Raw genomic sequence first — 24,050 nt, forward strand, 5'->3', positions numbered from 1 at the left:
ACCATTGGGCAGAAATAACGCCTAATCAGACTTCCAGTGCTAGAATCCATTACTGCTGGAAAAATTAGGTATCTCCTCCATTCTCCAGTCCCAAGCACCTGAAGCACAATAGATCAAGTTTCTGGAGAAATATAGACAACATATATACATTGTTATACCCAAAGTCTTTGGGTACCTGTGCTTGCTTTATTTAGAGAAGATTTAGAGCTTCAGATTGTCCTCCACTAACAGACTCATTTTTAACTTCCATTTCTCCCAAGTTTATTTAGAAATGGCAGTTTGTCTATGAATAAAGAAAAAGGCACTTTCAGGACTTAAACACACAATAATTAGGCAGTTAGATAATTTTCAGTTTTTGTGGAGCTTGTATCTCTAATTCAGAGAGGAGCCAGTTGGAGAAAGATACGTATTCTCCTTATATATTTCTGAATAGACTTGCACTCTTTCTTTTAGCATAGCATAATGTAACTAGTCAATTGGAATTAATTGAAATTATTTTTATTCACTTTTGTCAGCCTTTCTATTAGACTGATTTTTTTCTAGATTATAAAAATTGATCATGGGTCCTAATTTCCTGTGTGTGTGTGTAGGGTGTGTGTGTGCGTGTGTGCGTGTCTTCTTTCTTTTATTCTGTCTTGGTGGTCACTTTGGCAAGAATTTGGAAAAGAGAACCAGTGAATGCTGGCCAGATGCCATTTTAAACTTGTATTTCCAGGCACTAGGTTTTAAAGCCCAAACCATCTATTGCCAGGTTGTTTTGCCAGGTTTCCCGCTACCATATAACCCAACCAGCAATATGTGAAAGACTGATGTCATTGTTGGTTTTTGCTAATTTCATCTGTGAAATGGTAATTTAGCTTAAAATTTTTCATATGTATGTATAAGTAGACTAGTACAATTAGACATTGTAACAATATTAAAATAGATATTATTTGTGCTTATTACATGTAAAAGATAGTCACTGATACTGTTAAAGGACACATTTCTTGAGAATTTCTTAGGGGCTTATGCTCGGACACTTATTCTCAAAGTTGTTTATAATGTATTATATGAATCCCATAAATAAAATGCAAGGAGAGAATAGAGAAGATAGAGAAATACTTCAATCTGTAGCAAAGACTTCATAACATGGTATCAGAATGAGCATTGGAAAAGTGATAGGAAATTAGATGGGTTATGAGGGGCATCCCAAGGAGAAAGGTGGTAGGAGTAACTTTCCAGAGTTGAAGTAGTGTAATACATTCTTATGTCTTTAGAATACTGTTTGTATTAAAGAAATATAAAAGATATTTGAAAATTTGAAAAGAAAAATAAAATATGAACCGATAGTGTTTTGGGACCAGATAATTTGTATCAAGGAAATAGTTGGAGATAAATTTGGAAATATACTGGGTAGATTCTGAAAGATATTTAACAAAATTTGTACTTTTTTGTAGACAATATGTCATGTAAAGTGTTCGACTAAGCTATATAAACAGAACTTTAAAAATATGATTCTGAAATGATTGTAAAGGGTTTGTTTACCTGAGATCAAATGGAAGTAAAGAGGCAACTTAAAGGATATCCTATAACCAAGACATGATGTTAAAAAAAAAAAAAAAGCACCTGATTAAATAAACATTGGAGTGAAAAGAAAAAAGTAGGTGCAAGAGTCATTTTTAAGTTGGGGCACCTGGGTGGCTCAGTGGGTTAAGCCTCTGCCTTTGGCTCAGGTCATGATCCCAAAGTCCTGGGATTGAGTCCCGCATCGGGCTCTCTGCTCCGCGGGGAGCCTGCTTCCTTCTCTCTCTCTCTCTGTCTGTCTACTTGTGATCTCTCTCTGTCAAATAAATAAATAAAATCTTTAAAAATAAAAAAAGTCATTTTTAAGTAAAAAGCAGCAAGATATGGAACACAACTGCATGTGGAAAATAGTAGAGGGAGCTATTGATTATAATTTTAAGTTTTGAGGCTAGATATCTAAAAGTGCAGTAGTACCATTTGCAAAATAAGGATTTTTTAAAAGATTTTTATGTATGTTTTTGAGAGAGAGAGAGAGTGAGCAAGAGTGAGAGTGAGAGAGAGAAAGAATGAACAAGGGAAAGTGGGGGAAAAGGCAGAGAGGGAGAGGGAGAAGAAGACTCCCTGCTGACAAGAAGCCTGAAGCAACAGGGACCCTTAAGGGGAGCCCAACACGGGGCTCCATGAGGGACTCAATCCTAAAACGCCAGGATCATGACCAGAGCTGAAGACAGATACTTAACTGACTGAGCCATCCAAGACCCCCAGCAAAATAAATTTTAAAAAATAAGGTTATATGAGAAACTGATTTGCGTTTTGTGACTAATCAATTTATTATTGTAATTAAAAATAAATCAGTTTTGCTAAATTAAGAAAGCTTCAATGGAAGTGTCTCATTTTTGATGAGTAAATGTGAACTTTGTTTTAAATGTTTCCTTTACCCATGCTTGGAAAGAAACATCATGATGATGGTGTAACATTTAATGCCATCATTTATTAGTCATCATAAGCTACTCCTTAAATATCAATATTCTCAATTATACTTCAATTAAGCTGAAAATTAAAATAAAATAAAGCTGCCATTTGTTAAATGACTGGATTGTGGGCATACATATTTGTTTATTAGTCTATGAAACAGATATATTTATATATATATATCTGCTGTGTTGTCATTCAAAAATATGTAAAGTGAAATGAAATTTGATTCAAGATAGAAAGAATAATTTCTTATTCTCAGATCCCAGGAAATGCTAGGAGCTATATCCATGTTAATTATTTCAGTGAGAAAAGTAAAATTAAACAGGCCACTCTTTTAACACCATGTTTTATTATAGTAAATAGAATTATCTGCAACATTTCCCAGTTTCTTTTTTCTTCTCTGACTTTTCCATCTGTTATTTTTTATGTTTCGCACCTGCTGAGTCTGTGGAAACTAGAGAAATTAACTTTTTTTCTGCAAATATGCATATTTATGCATTGCTTTGTTCAGAAACTGATAAAAATTTGATCATGTTGTTGAAGATTTTATATTGTCACTAATTTGTGGATAAGAGAAACTATCTCAATAACATAAAATATAAATTAAATAAATAAATAAATAAAACAGTTACTCATCTAGACTAGAAGAAAATAACAGTTGGTACTGCCTTTAGTATGTGTATATTAGTTGATTCATTTTATAAATTTTTGTTATAGGTAATATGGGCAAAATACGCCTTTATAAATTATATATATTATAAATAAAGATACACTTTTATAAATTACATTTGTGCTTATATAAGAAAATTGTGTTAAACTTTCTACTTTTTTTTCTACTTTTCAACCATGGATAATTAAAACATATATATGTATATACCTATATTTTCAGAACAATGGTAAAGAGGATTGTTATTACCTGAAAAACTCCTGTAATATAATATTAAGGGAGTGAGTATATCCAACAAGCATTTCTAAGGCATTACCATGTACTACAAGTCAGAAAAGATGAAGATTAATAAGAGCCGTACCTGGTTTTAGAGGGCTTGTGGGAAAGTGTAGGCAAGTGTTTAATGAGGAAATTAATAAACTCTATGCCATTGAGGTACAAGCTGAAAGATGTAACAATATAGATATATAACATTTATAAATCCAGAGAAGTTTCACCAAATGAGAGTAGTCTTGAGGTTGAGTAAATGTGGAAGAAGTAGTGCCATGTGGTCCTCAAACCATCTTGGCGCCTATCACACACACACAGGAAGGAGTACATTTCCAGATTCCTTGCACCCAGATGAGCCTATGTGACTAAATCTGGTAATGACATGTGAGCTGCAGTCCTTGAGGCCACTTTCAGACATGGCCTTCAAAGTCCCCTCGGATCTACATCTGTGTTCCTTCTTTTCCCTGATAGGTGGATGTGAAGTCTTCTAGTAGGGTTGGTCACACAGTGTAAGGAGCCTGGATCCTTGTTCTAAACCAAACAAGGAGGATTGCTTGTTAGTAGAACCACTCTATGAATAGGGCCAAAAAGGAAGCAAGTAATACATTTGTGATGTATTAAGACACTGAGTTTTGGTTAGAGGAATTATCATTTTGTATCCTAACGACAATATTGCAATTTATAATAAGAAATATGTATATTTGGTTTCTGGCACCGAGCTCCTAAATTTTTTAAAATTCCCTGAGTGTTAAGAGTGACAAAGTTATATTTTCTTATGTTAACAGGATAACTTTGGGATCATATCTAAGAATGGGGGCAGATTGCCAGAAGAACCAACCATGTAATTAGAAGGTTAGAACTTGCAGTCCCATTCCCCTGACCTTCAGGGAGAGAAGGGGGGCTGGAGATTGAGTCTGATCACCAGTGGTCAATGATTTAATTAATCATGCCTATGTACTGAAGCCTCCATAAAAGTTCAAAATGATGGGGTTCAGAGCACTTCTAGGTTGATGGAAGTACTGGCATATCTGGAAAGCCCGTTTGCCCTTTCCACCAGGAAAGGACGTAGTGAGAGAGCACTGCTATGCACCGGGGAGATGGCCTTTTCCAGAAAAGGCTGTCATGCTGGCACCTTGATCTTGGACTTCCAGCCTCCAGACTGTGAGAAATAAACTTCTGTTGTTTATAAGCTACCCAATCTGTGGCATTTTGTTATAGCAACACAAATGGACTAAAAAATTATGAAAGTATATTGGAGACATCTGATTTTTAAATGGAGGATGGGGCATATTGTCAAATTGATTTTTTTTTCTCTTTTTCTTTTGTTTGTCCCCTTTCCTATACCCCCACCCCTTTTAAAGAATTTAACAATGATTTTGAGCCCAGAGTGGGCAAGAATTAAAAAAAAAAAAAAAAAAACAGTGGTGATACTAGACGAAAGAAAATGTATTTTAAAGATGTCTCTGAGGTAGAATTAGCAAGACTATGAGACTGATTAGAAATAAAGGTGAGAAAAAGGCAAGAGTCAAACATAAGTGCAACTATCCTAGTTTAGGATAGCTAAAACTAGGACTTTTTTTTTTTTTTTTTAAGGGGCAGGAGCCAGTGGAGATGGGGAGATTTGATCATGATAACGGTGGAATATTTCATCTCTGAAGAGTTTATAGAGAAAGCTTCAAACTTTGGAGGTTCATAAGTCTTCTGATATACCAATTAAATTTATGGACTATCTTCCTTGAAAAATAAATGCCATAATCATAGTATTCATAGACTTTCTGAAATCTTTTAACATGGGACTTAAGTTTAAAAAAACAAACAAACTGAAAAAAATGGAGAAAAACAATAGGAAATCACATACGAATAATTTCTAAGAAGACAAGAAAATAGAATACAGGATTGCCAACAGTGTCGAATGCTGAGAAAACCACATAGAAAGATGCTTTAGGAAAAGGCTTTCTTTATTCTTCTTTCTCAATTTACAATACTGCTTCTGAGAACATATTTTACATTCTGTCTGAATACTGGCATCGGGAGCTACAGTAAGATGAGTGGGGAATGGGAATTTAGTCACAGTTAGAGCAGACCATCTTCTCAGGAGTACCTTTGATGAGAGAAAAGAGACAAACAGGTTAAAGAATATAATCCAGTGTCGGTTACTAAGAATTGAGAGGAGTGACATCAAGAGGTCAAGGACCTGGAGGACTTTGGAGAGAATGCGCTCAAGACCACAGGGAGAGGGTACACCTTGCAGAAGGGCTCAAGATAGTTGTTGCTACAGGGACAGAAAAATCTACATGAGAGAGGAAAAGCCCGGTCACCACCATCTGATGGCCTCAGTTTCCTCTTTAAAGAAGAGGCTCATCATTCTGATTTTGTACACAGATCAAATCCAATACAATTTTTCTAGTCAGCATTTCACTCCCAATATAAACTTACTCGGTTTTAACATTACGAGTGGCAATTGTGAGAAGACATGTAAGCACCATCTGTGCTTCCAAATCCTTAAATTTCTTCAATGTCACCAAAGATATATTCCAGATTTATTCTGGCAGTATACATCATCAAGAAACTTGGTAGGTGATGAGATTGATAAATTTTGCCGTTTCCCTTGTCTGAGTTGGTTTGGCCTGCTGTAAAGAAGTACCGTGCATACAGAGGGTGGCTTCTAAACAAAGGAAATTTGTTTCTCCCCGTTCAGGGGCCTGGAAGTCCAAGACAAGGATGCCGGCACAGTCAGCTCCTGCTGGGACGTTTCTTCTGGGTTCAGATGGACAACTTCTTGTTACATCTTTGTGTGGCACAGAGACTGAGCTAGGGCGCCTGGGTGGCTCAGTGGGTTAAGCCGCTGCCTTCGGCTCAGGTCATGATCTCAGGGTCCTGGGATCGAGTCCCGCATCGGGCTCTCTGCTCAGCAGGGAGCCTGCTTCCTCCTCTCTCTCTCTGCTTGCCTCTCTGTCTACTTGTGATCTCTCTCTGTCAAATAAATAAATAAAATCTTTAAAAAAAAAAAAAAAGAGAGACTGAGCTAGCTCTCTGGCCTCTTATAAGGATAGCAATCCTAATCATGAGGACTCCATCCTCTTAACCTAATTACCTCCCAAAGGCCCCACGTGCAAATATTATCACATTGGGGACTAGATTTATCACATCGTCATTTTGCGGGGACACAAGCATTCTGTCCCCAATGCCTTGTCACAGGTAGTTGTACTGGGAGAATACCAAAGATCCTAATTCTTCACAGAAGGTCTCAATGTGGTGTCAAAGGTAAACAAAACCAGACACTGGTTAAAGAGATAAGGACAGACTATGATCAGTAATATAATATTGCCACAGGAAAAAGAGTCCAGTGTGATCTCAACTCCATTTCAGTTAGCACAGAGGTGACTGGGAGTTTTAAAAGGAAGATGAGAGAATGGGGAGGGGGTGAGCAGGGACTCCACGGAGTCGGGGAATTGAAAGGTTACAAAAAGCAAGAAAGGAGCAGATGGTGAATGTAATACCCATCTGGTTTTGTTTTGTGAACTAGGTACTTATCAAAGTTAGGCTCCCCCCCTCCCATAGAGACTGGGAGACTAGAACCTTTATCTTCCAGTGTTAGTGTTGGCTGGATCAAATAACAAATTCTTTTTTTTTTTAAATCTATTTATTTGACACAGAGAGAGATCACAAGCAGGCAGAGAGGCAGGCAGAGAGAGAGGAGGAAGCAGGCTCCCTGCTGAGCAGAGAGCCCAATGCCGGGCTCGATCCCAGGACCTGAGATCATGACCTGAGCCGAAGGCAGAGGCTTTAACCCACTGAGCCACCCAGGCACCTCCAAATAATGAATTCTTTTGGCAGCCTCCAGTTTCCTCAGGTAGGAACTTTAAGGGGAGCTGGGGTCATCCTAGGGATGTGGCCTTGAGTTGTCAGCAGCTATGTTAGTGTTTTGTTCAAGTATTTATAGGTCAAAGATGAGGCCTAGTCAAGAAAGGGCTGAGAGAAACCTAACCAGAGTTTGGTCCAGGAGAAAAATCTTTGTCGACGGTTATTCCTGGTTTTATCAGTGAAAAACAGCCACTAGTAATATCAATGTTTTTTTTCAGTGCCAATAACAAAACATCCATATAGGCTGCCAAATGATTCAGGGTTCCTGTTTCTTTTAAAAATTCTGTAGTGGGGCACCTGGGTGGCTCAGTGGGTTAAAGCCTCTGCCTTCGGCTCAGGTCATGATCCCAGGGTCTTGGGATCGAGCCCCACATTGGGCTCTCTGCTCAGCAGGGAGACTGCTTCCTCCTTTCTCTTTCTCTGCCTGCCTCTCTGCCTACTTGTGATCTCTGTCTGTCAAATAAATAAATAAAATCTTAAAAAAATAAATAAAAATAAAAATAAAAATTCTGTAGTGTCTTTCTTCTTGTCTTTAGCCAAGAATTAAATCCTTAATATGTGATTGGACCCCTTCTTGTTATTTGACAGACTTTTGCCTTAAATTTCTTTGACCATATAATTAATCCTCTTATTCATTTTAATAAGTTAAAAGTTAGAGTTATGAGACGCCTGGGTGGCTGAGTGGGGTAAAGCCTCTCCCCTCAGCTCAGGTCATGATCCCAGGGTCCTGGGATCAAGCCCCACATCGGGCTCTCTGCTCAGCAGGGAGCCTGCTTCCTTCTCTCTCTCTGCCTGCCTCTCTGACTACTTGTGATCTCTATCTGTCAAATAAATTAAAAAAAAAAGTTACAGTTATAGCAGAAGATTTGGAACGGATCATAGATGGGGCAAAATAAATAGTCAGAAGAGGTCAGTAGGAAAAGAAGGAAAAGTAACATTCCCTGAGCACCAACCATGTGCTAGGTGCTGTGAATGCTATTTTGTAAATTGTTTTCTGTGTTTCTAACAATAAATTAATATTACAAAAAAAAAAAAAAAACCCTAACATTTAGAAAGATAATTAATCTGTCAAAAATTAGTTTAGTTTATAAATAGTGGTCTGGGTTTTTTTCTTTTTTGTAGGTTTGATTTATTTTACTGCTTCCCAAAAATATTCAATAACCTGCCTTTGTTTCCAGTTTCCTATGTCCACAGGGAATCAAAATATATGACATTTGCCAGGTGGATTGAGAGAGGCATGTGTTATAGGAAGTGAAGGGCTTGGGCTGTTTCTTTATTGTCAAGTTCAGATCCCTCCTCTGAAAAGGGAAGAATAGGTAGACAGGACACTCCTCTCAATCTTTTTTTAATAGTACATGTATAACGATACTCAACATTATGTTCTATTATGTAACACATTTCTGTATAACTTTGATTTAATTATACATTTATGCTATTTTCCCCCAACATCATAACATTGAGATAAAAAAGAAAATAACAAATATAACAGAATTTAAATTGAGAACTTGTTCCATATTCTATACTTAGAATAGGTAACTACTTCCAAATTATCAGTGTTTCAGCTTGTTAAAGGTTAAATTGCTCATATGATTCTCATTTGTATAGGAAAAATTTAACGTACTCCCTTATATTATCCTTGGGAATAAGCCTAAGTAGTTCTTAAACTGAATAATAAGTGCAGAACTATTTGTTTTGGAATTGATCTTAATTCAACAAATATTTATTGAATACCTATATTGGGAAGGCAGCATGATTAACATTTAGAAGGTGGTAGTTCATTGTGAAATATCATTTGAAATTCCTCAATTTCTAGTTTCATCATCAATCTTGAAGCTTAGATATGAGCAGCTTGGTATACAAACAGAATCAGCTTTTATCCCCATCAAGACTTTAAGAGAAAAAGCCCTCAGATTGTATTTGGGGATTACAGAACAACATCCATCATGAGCACTGGTCCACTAAAGATGCAGTGAGTGCTTGATACATTGTTTTCTAACCTAAGCATCCCCTGGGCAGGGAGTGCCACAGATGTGAAGGATACACTGGCATCCAACCCTCCCCAGTGGTTGGGTCTGTTCTTACCCTACTTACACATTTTCCATGTAGCTTAGCTGCCAAGTCTCACACCTAAAGGGTCAATCTTTCACTCTATGTAGTTTAAGTAAAATTCCACATCTACTTCCAAACTGATGCCTAAACTAACGGATATTCAGCCATTTGGAGGAAAAAAAAAAAAAAAAAAAAAAAAAGCCAGGGAGTAGACATATCATTTGGTCCTGTCTCACTTACAAATTACTCATGCAGACTTGCAGGGACTTCCCTCACTTGCTAATGACCAGTGCAGATCTCCTCAACTGGTTGTCACAAGCTTTTCATTCATTATATGATCCATGTTAATGACTTTAGTATTTGTGAAAGGGAACACAATTCTCTAAAACCAGAATTTTTTTTTTTTCCCCCAGCATTGCTAGATGTCTCTGTGAGGACAATTTCCTGCTGTCACTGTAGTGAATTGTTAGGAAAACGATTCCAAGTTAAAATAGCTTGGATAGTTAGTGCAAATCCACAGAACCACCTGGCACTGACCTTGCCTCGGTCCCCTGAAAGAAATTAGAGGGGAGATGTAAATCTGGTACCAATATAATATTAAGCAAAGCAAGCTACAAAGGAAAAGACGCTCTTTCCACTTTATTGTTGTTATGCTTTCAGAGAGCTTGTGAAAAGACATGGATCTTGCCCCTCTACCTTGGGATTCAGTCACACTTTGGCCTGTTTGGTGATTTGTGTGTAGCAGGGACCCATTTTAGCTGCAAATGCTTTTGTTTATTAAATAAATAAATAAATAAATAAATAAATCACATACTGTGCCCCATGGAATAAGAGAAAACCTTATGGGAGGTCTATTTACAAAACAAACAAACAAACAAAAAACAAAACAAAACAAAACACTAACCAGAAATTCCACTCACATTATCTTTAACACTTCTTCAGGGGTTGATGAATTTTAGACCAAATCTCTGAGACATAGTCAAGTTACTGAATACAAAAAGAGTAACAACAACAAAAAGTGAAAAAGAAAAGATTATTGGTGACTGAGTTATAAAATCCAGGCATTGGGTTGTGCCTTTGACAGACATTATCTCATATAGTCATAGATCCTGGAACTGGCTGATATATATGTAGCGTGTGGGTGGCTGGGAAAACTAACAATTAAAATTTGTTTTACTTGGTATAGCAGCTAGAGAGAGGCGCAGGAAGCCCAAAGGAATGAAATACAATGCAGGCTAATGACTCATTTCCTTCCTTATTTACTTTTTTTCCAGAAAGATAAAGAGAACATAGAGAATGAAGAAAAAGAAATCATTTTGCCATACATTTTTAAAATACTTTGCTGATCCACCTATATTATCTAGGGGAGGAGCTAAGGACTTACTCCCACTTACTTCTTAGTTTTGCTCAATTTTGTGTTAAATGGAAAAAGTTCCATATTTTACTCCATTTCTATATGTTCTTGAACACAAATGATGACACCTGGTCAGCCCAAACTCTGTTCTTCTTGTCTTGTTTTATTTTTGTTTTGGGTTATTCATTTTGTCTTATTTTCAACAGTTGATGTCTTAAGATTTAGACAGTTGAGGGTTGAATTATTTTAATAGAGCCTAAAATATGTATTAATGGTAGAACTTAGCTGTGAAGACTCTGAAGTAGTACTCATGTTACTTTAATCCACCAAATGGTCTCTTCTGCTATCAATATTTCATTTTTTATGAGTATAATAATCCTTTTTTAAGTACATTTTTCAGGGAATTATTTCAGGGAATATTATAATAATTATTTATTATTATAAAAGATAATAAAAATTATCTTTTATTAAAGATTCTCCCTTTTTCAGATGATTTCAGAGAAGACTACCTGCAGCCTAAATAGGAATAAAAGGTAAAGTTGTCTCTGGTCATAACCATGAAATAATTCTCCTGCGTATGATGATTTTTGCTTCTAGCAGAATTAATTTGTCTCCAAAAACAGTGTCTAGAGAAGAAAGAGGAAGAGATGTAGCAAGGGAAAAAAAAAAGTACCACAATATCCAAGGTGATCTGTGAGGTTAATGTTCCCATGTTAGAAAATGAAGACGAGCAATGCAGGAGAGGGGGTCGCCGTATGAGGACTTCAAACGCGTTCCTCAGGTCGGAACCTCTGAGAACAGAATGTCATGACTCCGTTTCTAAGAATGACTGACATCTTCAGAGTAACTCTTCTTCCCAAAATTCCCAGTTAAGTGCTCAAAAATAAACCAATACCTAGACTTAAATTGGTATTTTGTTGGGAGACAATCAGACCAAATCTTATCACTTTACATGACAAATATACCTTAAATGTTGTTGTTGATTTTGTTGAGACATGCTTTATATGAAATGGGAATGCATGTACAATTCCTTAAAATGGTGTAGAAATACTGATTGTGCTACTGTCGGTTTAAAAGAAAAAATTAGTGACTTTGAAGGCCCAGATATAACTCCATGATCAATTCCTTTCTTTTCTTCCCCTAGAGTTACTAGCATTTTAGGCATTTAACTAACCATTCTCATATATATCCCTGAACATATTAGGACTTAATTTTCTCTCTTTGGTGTGAAATATAAAGACAAATACCTTGTTTTTGTTCTGCAATTTTGTTGTTTCACATCGTATTTATTGAATATTATTAATTTTGGATGTGTGCAGTTGGGCTGTGTAGAATTTTATTACAACTACACAGGCACTTACCCATTATTTTGTCGACAGACATTTGAGCTGTTAACTATTTTTGCTAATAAAAAGATGATGTGATGTTATGTACATTATTATAAATATCTTCTGGACCTATATGTGCAGGACTTTTTTTTTTTTTTTAAAGACTTTATTATTTATTTGACAGAGAGAGATCACAAGTAGACAGAGAGGCAGGCAGAGAGAGAGAGAGAGGGAAGCAGGCTTCTTGCTGAGCAGAGAGCCCGATGTGGGACTCGATCCCAGGACCCTGAGATCATGACCTCAGCCGAAGGCAGCGGCTTAACCCACTGAGCCACCCAGGCGCCCAGTGCAGGACTTTTTTGAGTGTATATCTACAAGTGGAATTTCCAGAACATAATGTAATTACATGGTAAATTGCATTAAGTTATGCCAAACTGTTTTGTGAAGTGGTTGTACCAATTTATATCCTAGTCAGTAATTTGGTGATTCCTGTTTTCTCTTTTTAAAATGTCTGCTTCTTCTTTAGTTCATTTTTCATTTGATTAATTCTCTTGTTTATAATTATGGATTATGTATCTAGATATTAATTCTTAATTGGTTATATGTGATGCAGGTTTATTGTCCAAAATTACGTGGCTTGTCTTTATATTCTTTTTATGGTGTCTTATGATGCATAGACATCCTTAATGTAGTCAAATTAGTCATTTTTTATGATTTGTGCTATCAAATCTCTATTTAAGAAATTCTCTACTCTGATGATCTTACTAACTAAATGCTCAAAAGTTTTACCTTACACACGTGAATCTTCAATTTACCTTAGTGTTTGTGTATGTGCACACAGTAGGTACCCATTTTTATTTTTTTTATTTTTATTTTTATACATATATATGTAATTTTTTAGCACGCTGTATATTAAATAACCAACTCACTCTCCAATAACTTGTCACATGCTTTCTATCAGAAATTATATATAAATAGAAATGTCTATTTCTAAGTTTTCATGTGTCCCTGTGTTGAATGCTACATTATTGTATTGTACTGTGGCTTAAGTGTAAGTCTTAATATCTGACAGGGCAAGTTATCCTATTTTTTTTCTTCAGCAAGTCCTTTGACTATTTTTAAGCCCTTTTTGGTACAGGTTTTACATGAATATGTCAGGTGCCTCCCCTGAAAAAACCTTTGAGTTTTTTAATTCAATTGATTCTATTAATGAATTTAGACAAAACTAACATCTTTAAAATCTTTAGTAAAATATGTAGGGGCATTTTGGTGGCTCAGTCGGTTAAGTTTCTGATTCTTGATTTAGGTTCAGGACATAATCCAAAGGTCATTTCGAGCTCTGCATCCAAGTCCATGCTGGACGTGGAACATGGTTAAGAATCTTGAGTAAAATGTGTAAAAGAGCATTGTATAGCTTTTGATTTAGTTAGCTATTTTTAATGACTGAATACAATTTTATAATTTTCTTTATAAAGGAGATATGCTTTTATTAGATATAGTTTTGCATACATTATATATGATTTAACTGGCATTCCAATTCACAAGTATATACAAACAGTTAGTTGAATGTGTGTAAAATGGCATTGATTTGCAGATATCAATGCTTTATCCAGTTACTGATGAACTGTAGATTATGTAGATTATTTAGATTTAGAATATGTAGATTATTTAATTAATTAATTTATTTTTTAGAGACAGGAGATAAAGAGTTGGGGGAGGGGCAGAGGGAGAGAAAATCTTATTTAAGTAGGCTGGTGCCCTGAACTTAGCCCAAAAAGGCAGGGAGGGGAGATCTCGGTCTCATGACAGTGAGATCTTGACCTGAGCTCAATCAAAAGACTTGATGCTTAACCAACTGAGCCACCCAGGTTCCCATGTAAGTGTAGATTTTTTTTTTTTTTAAAGATTTTATTTATTATTTATTTTGACAGAGAGAGATCACAAGTAGACAGAGAGGCAGGCAGGCGGAGAGAGAGAGAGAGAGAGAGAGAGAGGGAAGCAGGCTCCCTCTCGAGCAGAGAGCCCGATGCGGGACTCGATCCCAGGACCCTGAGATCATGACCTGAGCCGAAGGCAGCGGCTTAACCCACTGAGCCACCCAGGCGCCCCTGTGTAGATTATTTTTAATGAAGACATATTATTTGCAAATAATGATACTTTGTTTCTTCCATTTAGCTCTTACATCTTTTACTTCTTTTGTATTGTTGTATCATCTTGAACTTCTAGTATAATGCTTTAAAGGAATGATAATAACTAGAACTTTAAATTGTTACTGATTTTAAAGAAAACATTTTCAGCAGTTTATTTTGAAATACGGTGTTTGTTATGCTTTCTTGTACACACCTTTAGCAAATTAAGAAAATTCCTTTCCTTTTATGTGCATTCTTACTTATTTGACAATTTGAACATTTTTGTTACATTCTTCAACTCTTAGCATTATTATTTTATTCTATTTGAACATGGTTGACTTGGTCTGAGGAAACTGCAAATGAGGTTAAATAGGTGACAACTCCCTGGAGGCTTGAAAAATAACCCTAAGGGAGGGGGGTCATCTCAATTCCAGTTAATTTTTGAGTCTTTGAGACACAGGATTAGGATTTCTGTATCACAAATGTGTCATGAGGGATCTATTGCTCCTGGGTGTAAGGGACTTCTTCAGTGAGGAAGAAAGACTGCAATCTCTGCGTGGTGTTACAGATAGTTAACTGAGAGGCAAAATAGATTCATTACTTAGTTAAAAATAATTAGTTTATAAATTAACTAAAAGGTACCTGATGCTTTAAACTTATGATTTGTAATTTCCATTGGGTGCTGTAATATTTTCTCCATTTGGCATATTAGCAGAAAACAAATGCTTAGTTATATAACTCTACTTATGTCACATAGCCTAGTGACAGAATCAGAGTGTAACCAAACTCAAGGGGTTCATTTCTTGGGGTATATGTATTTGAACACAACCCAAAGAAATGTTGAAAACAAAGAAACTTATTACTTCTTATAAGTAAGGAGACAGAAAGAAAGCTCTCAGATTGAGAAAGGGAAATGGAAGGATTCCATTTTTTAGAAAGGCTTCGTCTTTGCTGTTTTTCTGCTAGGCCCTTTACTCATATTCTAAATTTCATCTTGCACCTGAATAAACCAAAGAGGCTAGGTTGCCTCTTTGCCAAGGCAACAAGGGGGAAACAAGAAAGTAACCATTCAATGAGTCTTCCTACGTCCCCAAACACCTGATAATCTCTAAGAAGTACTGGATCCCAAAGATGTTGCAGGACATGAGCTTTGAACAAACCTTGGCCAGTGTTGGCATCAGTACCCCCTACCTTCAATGATTTATGTAATAACACCTACTGTTTCACCTTTCACCCACCTTTTTGATGGGACCCTACCCTGGATTCCTGAAGCAACACATAACCTGAACCACTTTCCAATTTAAACTCCTAATCCCAAGCAATGGACAGACTTACCCTCCTTTCCTTTCCTGGTCCCCAGTCAGTCAGTCTGCTATATTCTGTCACTTGTGTTATTCAATAAATTCTGCTTTTTACTTCCCCCTGGCTCCTGTTTGATTTCTATCTTGCACAAAGCCAAGGACCCTTTTGTCTCATCCTATGGGACCTCCTCTGAATCCTCATACCAGCCTGCTTATGTCAAAAGTACTATCTCCCCGAGGAGTTGTACAGGAAGCTTTTATTCTGTATTTTGGAGATGGAGGCAAGGAGTATGCATAGGAACTTGAGTTCAATTGAGCATGTCTAGCATGTCAACATGTTAATGCATACATCCTATGTTCAAAAAATGGTGCAAATCTCTGCCCATAGGAAGAGATCTTGGTACTATGACGAACTAAAGGTGACATTAGGATAACTCAGGAGGGCTTTTGCACAGTTCCTCAGCTCCAACCCCAGTTCAAAATGGCTCACTTAGGGTCTATCAGGCTAGAAACACACAGCAGGGTGTTATGAAGTGAAACACCTAGCTGAGCATATCCTTAGTTGGAACAGACGTTTCTGAAAAACAAACCATATTCCTTCCTTGCTTTTCTCTCTTCCCCTCACTCCTGCCGATGGGTTGCATCCTAACTAATAAGAGGAGGATGTCAATCTTACTATCTTCAATTCCTTTGTTCTTTCTCCACTGGTACACAGTCACCTTTTGCATGTGTTTGATTCTAACTTCAAGACTTCTCACATGCCCAACTGAATTTTCCTGTAAAATCTAGCACCTAAATTGATTACTTGATTAATGTGATTAAAGTGTTTCTATACTATTTAATGGAATCCTTTTAATTCTATAAGTTCTTATATCCTTTGCCATATATTATCCAAGGCATTTGTTTTAAATCGAAGTTTCTCTCACAGGTTTCTCTGATGTCAATTCTACCAAAATCTGTCCCTTCATTAAGCTAAATTGTTCTCTTTATCTCTGCAAGTCAGAGCTGAGAAGCAGCTTGTCATTGGAGTGGGACACAGGGGCAAAAGAAAATCATTACAATTCCTTGCCTACTGACAAGCCCTTGAAACAGACAGAGTGGCTCTCCCCTGGGGACTCAACTGCCCTCACCTTGAGGTTTTGCTAAGGACAATCCTAGCCTGATGGACTCCCTACTCCAACAGGTCCAACCAGGATCCTGTAAGTCTACTTTAGGAAACTTTATCTCTAAACCACCAAGATAGTGTCAACAATCATTCCCAAGCATATGGCCCACTGATACACATCTAAAGGGTCTCAAGAGAAGGTTTTATTACTGGTAATGAATAACCTTTTTCCCAGACAATAGCTAGCCCCTCAAGGTCCTGGAGACCTTGCTTCCAAAATTTCTTAGACACTTACATCATCCCTAATCCCCTTTGTCCACACCCAGCACCGAGCCCACCCCTACTCTGCCTTTAAAAAAACTGACTGTAATCTGGTTCGGCATCTAAGTCCCCACTCCGCTGTGCCGGGTATACTTGGGCCCAAGCTTAAGCTTGTCAAATAAACCCTCATGTGATTGCATTGGTGCTTGGCTCCTTGGTGGTCTCTCGGACGCAAAAACTCAGGCGTAACAGTCATCTTCAGCTGCAGAAACAGAACTTTCTGCACGATCCCTGACTAAACATTTCTGGCAAGTGCCCAATCGGTTTGACTCTTCCTTTAATTCTGCTGTTATCAGAAGCTGGGACCTGTCCAATCAGATCATGCGCTACACACTGTCAGCCAGTGATCCTCATCTCAAGGCCATTTAAATATTTTCAGTTTACTGAGAGATTCAGTAAAGCATTAATGACATAGCCCATTTTTAATTATTCTTCTCACTTATTTTATTTACCTGTCCACTCAATTCTAGAGATAGTGAAACCAAAATTAAGTATTATAATGTTCTTTGTAAACATTAAAATCACATATCAAAATAATAGTATATTATAATTACATTTTATATTTACATTAACTTATTATGTAATATATACTCTTATGTGTTGTTATTTTTTTAATATGCTATTACTACTAATAATAATATTGTTGTTATACTTCTTCAAGTATGATCACATCTTCTAGAGCCAGGGATTGACCATAAATAGGTTGGTTCTATTTCAATTGTTTAAAATTTTAAATGAGTGTTTTATTTGAATATTGCTCTCAAATCATCAGTTTTATTTTGACCCCATACTATTTTTTCAAATAGTTTATAACTTCATTTTTTAAACACTTTTTCATAAAGTTTTCCCACAGACTTATACTGGTAAATCAGACTAGAGTGAATACGTTGGTTGTCATTCCCAGAACCCTACCAAGATGCAGTTTAGAATGAGTGCCTGCTCCGGAATGAAAAGGAGCTCAGGGCATAGAATCCCTCCACAGTGGTTCAGAAACATCAGCCTGGTATCTAGAAATCGGTGCTTATATGACATGTATGTTCACTGAAATACATTTGAGAGGACTTTCTTATTTTGCCTATTTAAGTTGTAGCTTTATCTTTGGGTGCTTATTTTTGGCCTGAAAACGTCATTAACAGATATGTTGTCTGGAATTTGGGGCCTATCTTCTGTACCAAGCAATTTTAGAGATGCTTTTAAGTATCGGGTTTTCGTGTCAGTTAAAATATCTTTACTTTTAAAGAATAATTTTGTCAGGTGCTTGGGTGGCTCAGTCAGGTAAGCATCCGACTCTTGATTTCAGCTCAGGTCATGATCCCGGGTCCTGATCTCAGGGTGATGATCTCAGGATTGTGACACTGAGCCCCACAACCCACTCCATGCTGGACATGGAGCTTGCTCAAGATTCTCTCTCTCTTCTTCTCCCTCTGTCCTTCCCCTTGCTCTCTCTCTCTCTCTCTCTCTCTAAAAAATACAAATAGAAATAAAATAAGATAAAATACTCATTTTGTGTTAAATGAAGACTTAGAATACTTATTTTTCAGTTCTTCATTCCTATTTCTCCATTATTAAGCAGATGCAAATGGATATTAATTCTTTATTTACCATGGTAACAAATAGAGATTGATTAAATTTCACACAAAAAAAACCCTGAACAGGCTTGTAATTTGAATGTAATTGCTTACAGAAGAAACATTTCTTAGAATAACCTTCTAAATGGTTTACTTGGAGATCTGCGATATGTATTTTTAAAGCTGAATATTTTAGCCAAGAGCATACACACACAAAAAATATGTTCTCTCCTTGAAATGCATCCACCAGAACGCAGCAGGCATCAGGAACAGGACTCCTGGTGATATTGCTCAAAGGACTGAATTGCCCTAAGGTGCAGACAACCAAATCCAGCTCAGAAGTTTGGGGCTCAATCTCAGAGTTTATTAAAAAAGCAAAGGGGATAAAAGTTCCCTAAAGATCACACACTAGCTCTGCCTTAAAACTGTGATTTTAATTCTGTGGTGCTGAAACTGTGTCAAACAGCCTATAGCAAAATATGTTCTACGTGCTGCAAAATGATGCAAGATAAACACTTACTGTGTTTTGAGAACTAACTCATTAGTAGGGAAAATGCCATACTATACACACCCTAAGGATATTTGAATGTTCACATAGGCACATAAATGTGGATGAGAAGTGTCATTCATAGATGATGGTAGCTGTATGCTTTTTTAACTATTGAATTTCTATTAAGTTGACTAAGGGCTTTATGAGATCTATTGGTTCAGGAGAGCACCTAGATAAAACTAGTTATAAAAATGGTCATGATTTAATTTTGAATAATCCTTTTTCATTCAAAATATTTGCACTTTCTCATTTGAGACACAGACCTCTATAAAATAGGCAATAACATTATTAGTCTAATTTTACAGGGAGGAAAATTAAGGTTAGCACAGGCTCAGTTTTCCAGGAGTCTGACATGAAGATTTGTGTGAACAGCATTTATTAGGAAGCACACCTGTGATCAATATCTGTGGAAAGGAGAAAAAAAGCAAGATAGGCAGAGGGAGAAGTTGAGTGGCATGTAATCCTAGTGAAGACCTCAGTAGACATCATAGAGTGTTGTGGATCTGGCATGACCCTTCAGAGGTCAGATCTGGCCAAGGGCATGAGGCTTCATCTCCTCCGCATGAAGACTCCCAAAGAGGGTGGAAACAGAGGACAGTTGTGTGATAGCATTCTTAGCAACTAGAGAATAAGTTCTTTATTCTTGAAGGACTATCTGGGTGGCACAATATCACCAATACAACCTATTGATAAGACCAAGATGACTTCATTGCTTACTGTGGTAAGAGAGAACATAATTTCAACAGTACTTTGGCAGTGCCTTAGAGGGAGAAAGGAAAGGTTGTGTTTGGTTTTAGGTGTGTTTTCCAAATGCAGAGACTTGATTTGGATTGGGTAAGTATTATAATATGGTAGTTTAAGATTGGTGAAAAGAGAAAAGTGCAGATTTTGAGGCAAGGGGTTCAAATAATCTGTCAGTGAATATTATCTATTGAAGAGCTCCCAGAATTTGGGGGAATTTCCTAAGATAAACAACTGAGTTGTTTGCTTGGGCAAGAGTCTCCTGGAATTAGAATAAAGTCACATTAATGTAGACAGAAATCTGTGTTTGGGGGAAGATGATTTCTTTCTCTCAACCGGAGAGCTATCACCTGGGGACCTTTCTTTCAGTAGGAATTGTCATTTGACCAAAATCTAGAGAATGAGGAGGATTCTTCTAGGTTACATATGTTGAGGGTCCAGAGGTGGGTGCTCCAAACACAGGACCTGCTGTTGTGGGAAAATAGACGATGGCCTGAAAGAAGGCCGGCATGCCAGTGTTGCAGAGAGCTGGGGAGAGAATTGAATGAAATCAAGCAGTGCAAATTGGAGTAATCAGATTATGGAGAATCTTGAAGTCTAACTGAAATCTGGAATCCACGTTAAGGATTTTGACTTTATTGTAAAAGTCACTAGAGGATTTTAAGTGGGGTTGGGGAAAGAGAATGGGGAAGAAGAACTTATATGGTATCTAATTGAGGTTTAGAGGTAAGTTTAAATAACTAAACGTCTGTATGAAAATACTCACCAGTGTCCAAAGACAGAACAGTTATTCACTGTAACAGAACTTATAAACTTTAATCTACTTTGTCAATCATAAATACAAATAAAGGGCAAAGAGAAACAAGTAAGCAAAAGAAAGTTGCTACACTTTCTCTATTGAATTTGTATTCAGTTTATTTTCAGCTATTTTTAAAGGGCCAATTAATAACTATTGATAAAGAACTCTACCTGACTTTATTTTTCTAGAATTTAGAAGAGCCCTCCTTAAGAAAAGCTCTGTTATAGAAGAGTAGGAGGAGATAGCAATTTTCAGTTGTTTATAAGGCTGTCATTTGAAAGAGTCAATGGACTTATTTGGTTTATTTCTAGAATATGGATGTAAGGTTTATAAGTGAAATTTACAGACTGGCAAAGTAAATTCAGAATGACGCATGGTTTTTAAGCAATTAGACCTATTTAACTGTGAAGTTGTCAGTCTTTAGAAATAGTCTAGCAGAAGGTACAATTTCATCTCAATTTTAAAAAGGAATTTCAAGTCAAGATTCTGATCTTTTTCTTTAAACAAAACTCCATTTATGTTGCTGCTTGGTCCAAAGCAAGTCTTCCCCCTACCCCCATCATCTTTCTCTAGGGACTCTTACCTCCGAATTCTGAGTATCACTTTCAACTGGAAGCCTGTGATAATGTAACATTTTTTACTCCTTTGCAACTAATGTCTCAAAGTGAATATCCAACCACCTTTCTTTTGGAAGAAGTAAAATGAATTACTGTGAAAATTAAACTTGAAAAAAAATCATCAAATTAAGTTAAGGTGTGTTGGAAAATTGAAAATTAACTGAGTTTTTGACATATGGTGGTTGAGTTTGAGACAAACAAGAATATTGTTACTACCCCCCTTTTTAATGCAATCCAGTTGCTTACGTTATATTAATTTTGTTGTCCTTCTCTCTCACCCATATATAGGACTTGACATAGTCAAAGTAGGCTAAATATCAGAGATTAGATACATATACTCAGGAAGTCTAACGGTAAACTTGACTGATGTAGTTATAGATTTAAATAAGTTCAAACTGTAATGTTTGTGAACTCTCAGTTCAGTCCCTGGTTCTAGACAATGTCTAAGGTAGACAATGTCTAAGGTAAATGAGCATATTATTTGACCTTTATAAGTTTCAGTCTTTTGATTAGTAAAACTGAGCATAATTACATTACTCAATGCATGGAGATTTTGTGAGATTAAATAAGATAATTCATATATCAGCATAGCACTTGATAAATAAGAAAACCCAACACATTTTCTGTATCAATATTACTATAAAATAAAATATCCTGTTTTACTGCTCCAATTTAGCCAGAAATTAAAGTAATTTCCTTGCTTAGAATATCATTTTACTAGGGGTTGCCTGGGTGGCTCAGTAGGTTAAGCATTTAGCTTAACCTGAGATTGAGTCCCACTTCGGGCTCTGAGGTTTGTGGAGCCTGCTTAAGATTCTCTCTCTCTCATTCTCCCTCTTCCCCCTACCCCCAGAAAATCATAATCAAATGAGTTTGAAAGATGTGTGTTTAAGGTTTTCCTACTATTTTGGCAACACTTTAATACCCTTTAACCTGCTTATTTGCAATGTCATCATTTATAAGTGGCATAATATACTACTATTAATAATGTTAATTATGTGTATTTAATTTCAAATTTTTGAATATTTAGTGACCAATTTAGTATTAAGGAAGCACTCTTTGGGGAAAGCTGTAAAAAATTATGATGTAAAAAATGAAAAAAAAAGGATAATTATATGTTACATTATAATTTCTCAAATCTACACAGAATAAAATTATATCCCTAAATTTCATGTAGGAGTTTCACAAGATAACTCTCAAATGAACACCTACATATGAACTTCTATATCAACACTTATGTGGCAATTAAAAATTAAACATGATAACAATTCTCTATACAACCTTTCTTAAAGCATGGGGATCTGCTTATGTATGCAGACAGGTATTCTAATATTGATTTGATTTTTTAGAGGATTACTAATTAACATAAAAAGGCATAAGGATTGTCTTTGTAAACCACTACAAGATACAATTTAAATTTTTTTAAAGATGATATTTATTTATTTGACAGACAGAGATCACAAGTAGGCAGAGAGAGAGAGGAAGCGAAGCAGGCTCCTTGCCAAGCAGAGAGCCCTATGCGGGACTCGATCCCAGGATGCTGGGATCATGACCTGAGCCGAAGGCAGAGGCTTTAACCCACAGGCGCCCCCAAGATACAATTTAAATTAGCAATTTAATGTAATTGGTTTTATAGAATTATATAATTATAGAATTACTTGACAGAATAACATCTGCTAAAATAAGTGTCATTTTTATTTAAATCTTCTAGGAATAATAAAAAAACCAGATGGATATTCCCTGTTCTTTAACAATGTCAATGTTAGCATTAGAGCCAGTGGGTTAATAATATCTCTAAAATAGTTTTCATTACTTGTCCCTTCTCGAATTAATGGAAGAATCTTGATGCTACTAAAGTAATTTTACATTCATACAACCTCTTCAACACCCACTCCCAAAACTGGCTTCTTTTGTGTCATTTAATCCAGATTTTGCTCATCTTACTATGTAAAGGGGAAAATTAATAATTTCATCTGATCTTTGATTTTTATGTATATCTCTAGTGACACAGCAGGAGCAGAAATGGCTCAGAATCATTTGTCAACCAAAAGAAACTACCCATATGACCTCCAAAACTTAGCTTTATAGCAAAGATGAGACACTGAAAAATGAAACTCATATGGAAGCATTGAGAAATCAGTAGGGGGTAAAACACAGGTGGCATTATTTATTTAAATTTAGAGCAACACTTACAAATAGAGGTAATAATTCAGAAAAGAAACAAAACATTATTCTGGGAACTGGGAAGACAATAACAGCTAGTTTGTTATTATTTATTTACAGAAGTGTAAAGAAGATTTGTTGATATTTGTCAATAATCTATAGTTATCATAAGATTAATTTTTGAATCTCGACCATTCTGTTTTGAGATGACTGTGGATTTTTCCCCCTTCATCAAGGATCATTTAAAAGGCATGTTTTACAAACATTTGTGTTCTGATACTAAATCAGTACCTGTGTAGGCAACTTACAACCTTGAATCTTTATATAGCTTTCCTTCAAAATGTGTGTGTGTGTGTGTGTGTGTGTGTGTATTTACCACAGTGCTGCCAAAGTCATGTCATTTGTATATATCTGTATTAGATATAGTTTTTCTCTTTGCTACAAAATAAAATAATTAATGCAAAAAAGACAATTTCTTAAATTAAACATCAATTTGACATAGCCATAGACTCCCATGCAGTTGTAAAAAATAAAACAGACAATAATACACATGCACTTTCTTCCCAGCTTTCTCCAGAGGTAACATCTTATGAAATAGCACAGTATCACCACCAGTATATTCATGTTGTTACAGAATAGTTCCATTACTAAAAGTGTCTCTCTTTCTCTCTCTCTTTTTTTTTAAAGATTTTATTTATTTATTTGACAGAGAGATCATAAGCAGGCAGAGAGGCAGGCAGAGAGAG

The sequence above is a fragment of the Lutra lutra genome, chromosome 2, assembly GCF_902655055.1.
Source record: "Lutra lutra chromosome 2, mLutLut1.2, whole genome shotgun sequence".
Lineage (NCBI taxonomy): Eukaryota > Metazoa > Chordata > Mammalia > Carnivora > Mustelidae > Lutra > Lutra lutra.